Source organism: Aotus nancymaae, unplaced genomic scaffold, assembly GCF_030222135.1.
Source record: "Aotus nancymaae isolate 86718 unplaced genomic scaffold, 86718_ANA_hifiasm-v0.15.2.pri h1tg000119l, whole genome shotgun sequence".
NCBI lineage: Eukaryota > Metazoa > Chordata > Mammalia > Primates > Aotidae > Aotus > Aotus nancymaae.
Window position 1 is genome coordinate 239,479 of NW_026988534.1, and position 9,417 is coordinate 248,895.

At 46.1% G+C, this 9,417-nt stretch overlaps 1 pseudogene; it reads left to right on the forward strand.

Annotated features, from left to right (window-relative positions):
* Positions 1-5,451: 5,451 nt before the first annotated feature.
* On the forward strand, positions 5,452-6,316 carry LOC135272631 (insulin-like growth factor-binding protein 4; annotated as a pseudogene).
* The last annotated feature ends 3,101 nt before the right edge of the window (positions 6,317-9,417 follow it).

Genomic DNA, 9,417 nt, shown 5'->3' on the forward strand with positions numbered 1-9,417 from the left:
GGGAGGGAAAGAGGGAGAAAGGGAGAAATGAAGGAAGGAGAAGGAAAAGGAAGTGAATGATGTCAAGTAGAAAACTTGGAGAAGAAAGTGGGTGGTTTGAAGTTTAGGATAAAAGGAATAAAAGATCTAGATGAATTTTTTAAAAAGCAAATTAAAGTTATGAAACACTGAATGAAAGAAAACTGAAATCAGCCTAAGGAGCAGAACAGTATTGCTCAACAAGGGATGGTGGTTTTTAAGATATCTGTCTTAGTCAATTCAGGCTGCTATAATGAAACATCATAGATTGGGTGGCTTAAACCACAAACATTTATTTTCTACAATTCTGAAGGCTGAGAAATCCAAGATTAAGCTATCAACACATCTAGTTTCTGCTGAGGGCTGTCTCCCTGATTTGCAGATGTCTGCCTTCTTGCTGTGTCCTCACATGGAAAAAAGAGAGAGAGAATTTGCTGGCATTCCTTCTTGTAAGGCCACTGACTCCATTCACGAGGTTCCCACCCTCATGACCTCATCTAACCTAATAACCTCCAAGGGTTCCATTTCCAAATACTGACAACCACATGTGTGAGCTTAGAAGAGGATCCTTCCCCAGGTGAGCCCTGAGATGAGCCTGGCCTACGACTTGATGGCAGCTTTTGAGAGACTGTGAGTCAGAGGTCTCCAGGTGAGCCCCTCTCAGATTCCTGAACCACAGAAACTGTCAGATAATCAAGTTTATTTGAAGCTACTAAATGCGGGAGTTAATTTGTTATGTGGAGTAGATAACTGCCACACACAGCTCCTGACAATTGGCATCTTGATGCATGCTCTGTGCTCCAGGTCCCAGTAACTGTGCCCACTCATTGTTACCACAGGTCACAGTGGACCTGGCTCTGGGGCATTATACTCTCTCTTGGTGTATTAGTCTGTTCTTGTGCTGCTAATAAAGACATATCTGAGACTGGGTAATTTATAAAGAAAAACAGATTTAATGGACTCACAGTTCCACATGGCTGGGGAGACCTCATAATCATGGAGGAAGGTGAAGGAAGAGCAAAGTCACATCTTATGAGGTGGCAGGCAAGACAGCATGTGCAGGGGAACTGCCATTTATAAAACCATCAGATCTCATGAGACTTATTCACTATCATGAGAACAGCATGAGAAAATTCTGCCCCCACTGAATCCCTCCCATGACACATGGTGATTATGGGACCTACAATTCAAAATGAGATTTGCGGGAGAGGACATAGCCAAACCATATTATTCTGCTCAAGGCCCCTCTCTCAAATCTTATGTACTCACATTTCAAATTACAATCGTGCCTTCACAGGAGTTCCCCAATGTCTTAACTCATTTCAACAAGCCCAAAAGTTCACGTCCAAGGTCTCATCTGAGACAAGGCAAGTCTCTTCCACCTATGAGCATGTAAAATCAAAAGCAACTTAGTTACTTCCTATATACAATGGGGGTACAGGCATTGGATAAATTCTTCCATTCCAAATGAGAGAAATTGGTCAAAACAAAGGGGCTGCAGGCTCCATGCAAGTCTAAAATCCAGCAGGGCGATCAAATCTTAAAGCTCCAAAATGATCCCCTTTGACTCCATGTCTCATATCCAGGTCACACAGATGCCAGAGGTGGGTTCCCATGGCCTTGGGCAGCTTTGCCCCTGTGACTTTGCAGGACACAGCTCTCCTCCAAGCTGCTTTCATGGGCTGTCATTGAGTGTCTCCCTTCTGCACTATCCTAGCAGAGGTCCTCCATGAAGGCTCCGCCCCTGCAGCACACCTCTGTCTGGACATCCAGGCATTTCCATACATCCTCTGAAATCTAGGCAGAGGTTTCCAAACATCAATTCTTGACTGCTCTGCACCTGCAGGCTCAACACACCATGAGGAAGGTGCCAAAGCTTGGGGCTTGCACCCTCTGAATCCATGACCTGAGCTGTACCTTGGCCTCATTTAGCCATGGTTGGAGCAGCTGGGATGCAGGGCACCAAGTCTGGAGGCTGCACACAGCAGGGGGACCCTGGACCCAGCCCGGTAAACCATTTCCCCTCCCAGGCCTCTGGGCCTGTGATAGTAACGGCTGCTGCAAATTTCTCTAACTTGCTCCGGAAACATTTTCTCCATCAAGTTGGTGATTAGCATTTGGCTCTTTGTTACTTACACAAATTTCTGCAGCTGACTTCAGTTTCTCCTCAGAAAATGGGTTTTTCTTTTCTACTGCATTGTCAGCTTGCAAAATTTTCAAACTTTTATGTTCTGCTTCATCTTGAACACTTTGCCACTTTGAAATTTCTTCTGCCAGATACTTCAAATCATCTCTTCTAGAGAATCAAAAGACAAGCTACATACAGTCATATAATATTTTCTTTTGTACTTTTTATTCCTCCATTCTAAGTATTTAAAATAACTGTTGTTTTTATTTTCCTGTGATGTGTAGAATTTACATAAGTTGGGACCTTCAAAGTGCAGGGATGAACTTTGTGGTGGTAATGTGGATCACAGACTATAGAGAATGAGCTAGGCCCCTGGACACTGTAGCATCGGAAGTTGTTTTTCAGTCTCCTTCATCATATGGCATGCCACACTGCTGGGCACAGTATCAGCACACAGAAGAGAAGCTATAATATTGAGGCCCTCAGCTTTTTTTTTAACCTACAAATTTACCTCTTTGAGTTGTTTGAATCTGAACTTTTCCTCCCTTGAGATCATCATTTGTAAAAAAAAAAAAAAAAAGTGGTTTAAGATCTCGATTCCAGTTTTCTTGGGTTATATAATCTGAGCGTGATTGTAGAGTAGAATTGCACATGGTAGTTCTATTTTTAATTTTTTTGAGAAAGGGTTTCAGGTTTTTTGTAGCATTATTCACAGTGGCCAAGATATACAAATAAACTCAATGTCCACTGATGGATGAAAGAAGAAAATGTGGTAAATGTATAGCATGGAATATTTTACTGGCTAAATTTCATGTAATCAAATCTCTAAGTTTCTTTCTGATAAGAATCTCTTTTCTATTTTAGTTACCACCAACTTTTGAAGAATTGGAAAACAAGGCCTTGCTATGACAGTCCAATAGATTTGGACTGAAATTCTTTTACACAGAGCACAAAACTGAGTGAGAAAGCTGTGTGGCGTGTAGGGGAAAAAGGCTAGAACAGAATTCTATAACTGATCAGTCGATCCTGTATAAGCAGGATTGATTCTTGGTGTTTTGGGTCATGAACAGAGGCAAGGGAGCTTTGATTTCTGTAACAGTGTATTGGCTTCAGAGGGCTAAGATAAGCTGCTCAGATAGGTACATTTAAATGAGATTTTTGGCTGAGTGCAGTCGCTCACACCTGTAATCCCAGTACTTTGGGAGACTGAGGTGAGAGGATTGCTTGAGGCCAGGAGTTCAAGGTTACAGTGAGCCATGATCATGCTACTGCACTGCAGCCTGAGTGACAGAGCAAGAGCCTGTCTCAAAAAGGAGACTTTTTAAAGACGACAGAAATATTTGTGGAGAAAATGTTTTTTATTTTTATTATTTTTATTTATTATTATTATTATTATTTTGAGATGGAGTTTCGCTCTTGTTACCCAGGCTGGAGTGCAATGGCACGATCTCGGCTCACCGCAACCTCCGCCTCCTGGGTTCAGGCAATTCTCCTGCCTCAGCCTCCTGAGTAGCTGGGATTACAGGCACGCACCACCATGCCCAGCTAATTTTTTGTATTTTTAGTAGAGATGGGGTTTCACCATGTTGACCAGGATGGTTTCGATCTCTTGACCTCGTCATCCACCTGCCTCGGCCTCCCAAAGTGCTGGGGTTACAGGCGTGAGCCACCACGCCCGGTCCTTTTTAATGCATTTTTTTTTATTGCATTTTAGGTTTTGGGGTACATGTGAAGAACATGCAGGATTGTTGCATAGGTACATACATGGCAATGTGGTTTGCTGCCTCCATCCCCATCAACTATATCTGGCATTTCTCCCCATGTTATCCCTCCCCAACTCCCTACACCCCTGCTGTCCATCCCCTAGTCCCCCCCAACAGACCCCAGTGTGTGATGCTCCCCTCCCTGTGTCCATGTGTTCTCATTTCAACACTCGCCTATGAGTGAGAACATGCAGTGTTGATATTCTGTTCTTGTGTCAGTTTGCTGAGAATGATGGTTTCCAGGTTCATCCATGTCCCTACAAAGGACACAAACTCATCGTTTTTTATGGCTGCATAGTATTCCATGGTGTATATATGCCACATTTTCCCTGTCCAGTCTATCATCGATGGGCTTTTTTATTTTTATTTTTATTTTTATTGTATTTGGGCTCTGAGGTACATGTGCACATCCTGCATCCTGCAGGATTGTTGAATAGGTATATACATGCCATGGTGGTTTGCTGTCTCCATCCCCCACCTCTGCTGGAAAATGTGCTTTTTTAAACGAGGTTAATTGGTTTTGATAGAATATATCTCCATATACTTAAATAATCTGTAATGATATCAAGAATAAACTCAAAGTTCATTAAATACCGCAACTTTGATTATTTTCCGGTCAGAGAACGGTGCAGGTGATTTCCTTTCTCTGCTTTGAAGAGTATCAGGCTTAAGACGTTGGCCCTTCCGTTTATACTCAGAGCCTGAGTATAAACCAAGTACCCTGGGCCCACCAATGGAAGGGCCAGTGGAGGCCCACAGATAGCATTACTGACAACAAAACTGTAGTCCTTTCAAGTTTGGTTGTTACTGCTTGCGAAGTGGCTGGTTCTGGATTTCTTTTTCTCGTGTTCCCCTTTTCTCAACGTCGTACTCAGTCTGGGGTCCATGATCTGAAGCCAGGGAGAAGTGTGAAGTAGGGACTTGAACCTTCTCTTCTTTGTCCAAGAACAAAAAGGAATTTGGGATAAACGGCGTCCTGGGAAGGCTGTTTCCCAGGGAGGCGCCCTCTGTTAGAGTGGACGTGTTGCTTGCAGAAGACATCGCTCACTTCTTCCGGATGCTCACCTTTGAGAGTTGTTCACGGTCACAGTGGGGCTGAGGAACCCTGCAGACCAGGCTGCCGGGCAGGAGGTGAACCGCCCTGGGACTTGCTTCCTCCTCTGAGTGGATCTCTGTGGCCAACCCTCTCAGCCTTTCAGCTGGGCAGTCACTCTGTTGAAAGTTGTGTTTTACAAAGACCTCAGAACTCTGATTATTAATTACCAAGGAAAACATGTGCACACGGGCTCCTCGGCAGCCCTTCAGCCATTAGAATATGGGAGCAGCGGCTCAGCCCCCTGCCCCGTCGCCTCGCCGCCCGCCTGCTGACTTCCCCGCTCCGACTGCGTCCGCCCGCCCCGCCGGGCCGACCCATCTCCCTGAGCCCTCCGGGTCGGGTCCTCCAGGCGCTCCGGGCGCTGCCGCCGTGTGCCCTCCGCCGCCCGCTCGCGCGCCTGCGCTCCCCGCCCGCGCCCCGCGCCCGCGCCCAGTCTTCGCGCGATCATGCTGCCCCTCTGCCTCGTGGCCATCCTGCTGCTGGCGGCCGGGCCCGGGCTGAGCCTGGGCGACGAAGCCATTCACTGCCCGACCTGCACCAAGGAGAAGCTGGCGCGCTGCCACCCCTCCGTGGGCTGCACGGAGCTGGTGCGGGAACCTGACTGCGGCTGTTGTGCTACTTGCGCCCTGGGCTTGGGGATGCCCTGCGGGGTGTATACCCGCCGCTGCGTCTCGGGCCTGCGCTGCTCCCCGCCCCGGGGGGTGGAGAAGCCCCTGCACACGCTGATGCTCGGGCAAGGCGTGTGTATGGAGCTGGCAGAGGTCGAGGCCATCCGGCAAAGCCAGCAGCACTCTGACAAGGATGAAGGTGACCACCCCAACAGCAGCTTCAACCCCTGCAGCGCCCATGACCGAAGGTGCCTGCAGAAGCACATGGCCAAAATTCGAGACCGGAGCACCAATGGGGGCAAGATGAAGGTCAATGGGGCACCCCAGGAGGAACCCCGGCCTCTGCCCTAGGGCGCCTGCCAGAGCGAGCTGCACCGGGCCCTGGAGCGGCTGGCCGCTTCCCCCAGCCGCACCCACGAGGACCTCTACATCATCCCCATCCCCAACTGCGACCGCAATGGCAACTTCCACCCCAAGCAGTGTTACCCATCTCTGGATGGGCAGCGTGGCAAGTGCTGGTGTGTGGACCGGAAGACGGGGGTGAAGCTTCCGGAGGGCCCAGAGCCGATGGGGGAGCTGGACTGCCAGCAGCTGGCTGACAGCTTTCAAGAGTGAGGCCTGCCAGCAGGCTGAGGGCTCAGCATCCCCTGCTACTCCCATGCTCTGGAGGCTGCAGAGCTGACCTGGAGTGGAGTCTGAGTCTGAGTCCGGCCCTGCCCAGAAGTTTCCCTCGAATGCACATGTGCACGTGTGCGTGTGTTTGCGCGCGTGTGTGTGTGTGTGTGTGTGCTTATGAGCCCTTGGAGTAAGCCATAGCCTGGGGTGTTCTCTTTGGTCTTACACAGCCCAAGAGGACTGAAAGTGGCACTTAGCCCAAGAGGTCTGAGCCCTGGTGTGTTTCCAGATCGATCCTGGATTCACTCATTCATTCATTCATTCATTCTTTCTTTCTTTCATTCATCCATCCATCCAGCTACCTAAAAACATTTACGTAACACGTACTAGGTACCAGCTCTAGTTTTCAGCCTTGGGAGCTTTTATTCTGACTTTCTCTGATTTTGGCATGTAGAGATACTTCTATAAGGTGAGCTCAAGCCTGTGGGAGAAGAAAAACCTCATTCCCAGAGTCAGAGGAGAAGAGGCATGTACCCTGACCATCGTCCCTCCTCTCAAGCTAGTCAGAGGGTGGGAGCCTGGGGAAGTGTGGGGTAGCAGATGGCTTAATGGTCACGAGACCCAGACCCACTCCCAAAACTCAGACTTGCCAGGCTCCCCCTCTCTTCTTCCCCAGGTCCTGCCTTTAGGTCTGGTTGTGGTGCCATCTGCTTGGTTGGCTGGCAGAGAGACCCTGCTGTGGGCGAGGGAAGGGGGTCAAAGGAAGACTTGAAGGACAGAGGGCTAGGGGGATGGGGTGCATTTCTTTGAGCAGCCAGGGTGGGAAGAAAGAATGCAAGAGTGGATTGAATGTGCCTAATGGAGAAGACCACGTGCTAGATGAGGGGGCTTCCTGGGTCCTGTTCCCTACCCCGTTGTGGTCACAGTCCTGAAGTCACCTGGATGACAGTATCCTTCCAGTGGCTCACTGCCTGTGGCTCTGCCTCCCTCTCCATATCTCCTTCCCCTGCAGCTCCCTCCCCACACCTCCCTACTCCCCTGGGCATCTTCTGGCTTGACTGGATGGAAGGAGTCTTAGGAACCTACCAGTTGGCCATGATGTCTTTTCTTCTTTTTCTTTCTTTTTTGTTTTTGTAACAAAACAGAATAAAACCAACAAATGTCCAAAAAAAAAAAAAAAAAAAAAAAGAATATGGGAGCAGCTCTGTGCATACCGGCCCCTCCCCATCGCTAATTCTGCTCCAGCCACACTGGCCTCCAGCTTGCTACTCATTACTCACGCTGTTACTCCAGGACTTCATGTGCACCTCTTTGCTGGGAGAGCTCGTCTGTCACTTCCCACCGTGGTACATGCCTCGCCTTGATCAGATCTCTGTTTAAACGTCCCATTGCAGGAATACTTCTTGTGTCCATCTGAATCAAAATCTGTCAGCCCTGCTCCAGCATTCTCTGCCCCATTTTCTTGCTTTTTGTTCTCGTTAACACTGATCACCATTTCACATTTTTCTTATTGTATTTATCATGTCTTTTTCTCAGTAAAATATAAATTCCACATACAACTATTACCGTCTGCTTTTCGTACTATAACCCTAGTATCTAGAAGAATGTCTGATACGTGGTAAGTACCCAGTTCATATTGTCATTTAAATGAATTCAAATTCATTTGCAATCACATTATTTTAAAATGCTCTCCTGAACTCTTTAGTTTTTCACTTTCTCATTTATTTTTGAGACAGAGTTTCGCTCAGTTGCCCAAGCTGGAGTGCAGTGGTGCAATCTTGGCTCACGGCAATCTCCGCCTCCTGTGCTTCAGCAATTCTCCTGCTTCAGCCTCCCAAGTAGCTGAGACTACAGTTGCCCAACACAATGCCTGGCTGATTTTTGTATTTTAAGTAGAGATGAGAGTTTCACCATGTTGGCCAGGCTGGTCTTGAACTCCTGACTTCAAGCGATCTGCCGACCTCAGCCTCCCAAAGTGTTGGGTGTACAGGCTTGAAACATGGTGCCAGCCTCACTTTCTAGATTCTTGTCACTCTTTATATTTTAAATTGGAAACCATTTAAAATTTAATTTTTAATATGATATTCAGTAAGTGGTCAGCATTTTCTCCAGATAGCCAATTCTGTCAGCACAATGGGATTTATGTAAAGTGTTTTTGTACATTTATATTTCTTTATTTATTCCTTATGCTAAACCAGACCCTACAAATTCATTTTCTGACAGGTTCATATCGTCATCAGGTAATCTGCTATTATCCATTCATAGTTTTAAAAAAAAGATAAAAAGATATATATTACTTATTTCTAAACAATTGTTAATGTTTTGTTTAAGAATACATGTTAGAGTTAGGCAGCTCTGGATCTGATTTCTAACTCTACCCCTTCTTAGCTATGTAATCTCTGCAAGTTACTTAGCATCTCTTGACTCAGATCACCATTTGTTAAAAAAAAAAAAAAGTGGTTTAAGTGTTAAGAAAAAAAGGATTCCAGTTTTCTTGGGTTGTGCAATCTGAGTGTGATTGCAGTTGAATTGTACATGGTAGTTCTGTTTTTAATTTTGTTGAGAAAGGGTTTCATGTTCATTGTAGCATTATTCACAGTGGCCAAGTTATGCATAGGAACTAAATGTCCATTGATGGATGAATGAAGAAAATGTGGTAAATGCATAGCATGGAATATTTTTTTCAGACTTAGAAAACAAGAAAATCCTGTTACATGCTACAACATAGATGAACCTGGAGGATATGATGCTAAGTGATAATAGCCAGCAAGATAATGACAAATATTGCATTATTCCACTCATACAAGGTATCTAACATAGTCAAACTCAGAGAAACACAGAGTAGAATGGTAGCTGCCCAGGGCTCCAGGGAACAGGAATTAGGCAGTTGCTGTTAGATGGATATAGAGTTTCAGTTATACACAATGAATAACTTTCAGAGATTATCAGCAGTCACAGCATTGCATTTTTTGCAGTAGTAATCAAAATGGTATTTGACTTATTTTAGCATTATTAATTTAATTGAAATATTCGAGTGCCTAAACTGTTTGCCATAGTTCCTGTGCAAATCATCAATAAGAGGATGATATCATAGAATTCTTAACCTGATTTTATTAATAGTTACCTGTGAGAGGCTTGCAGGACAACAGCTTTATGATACCAAGTGTTGACGCAGTAGGTCTGAGTTTT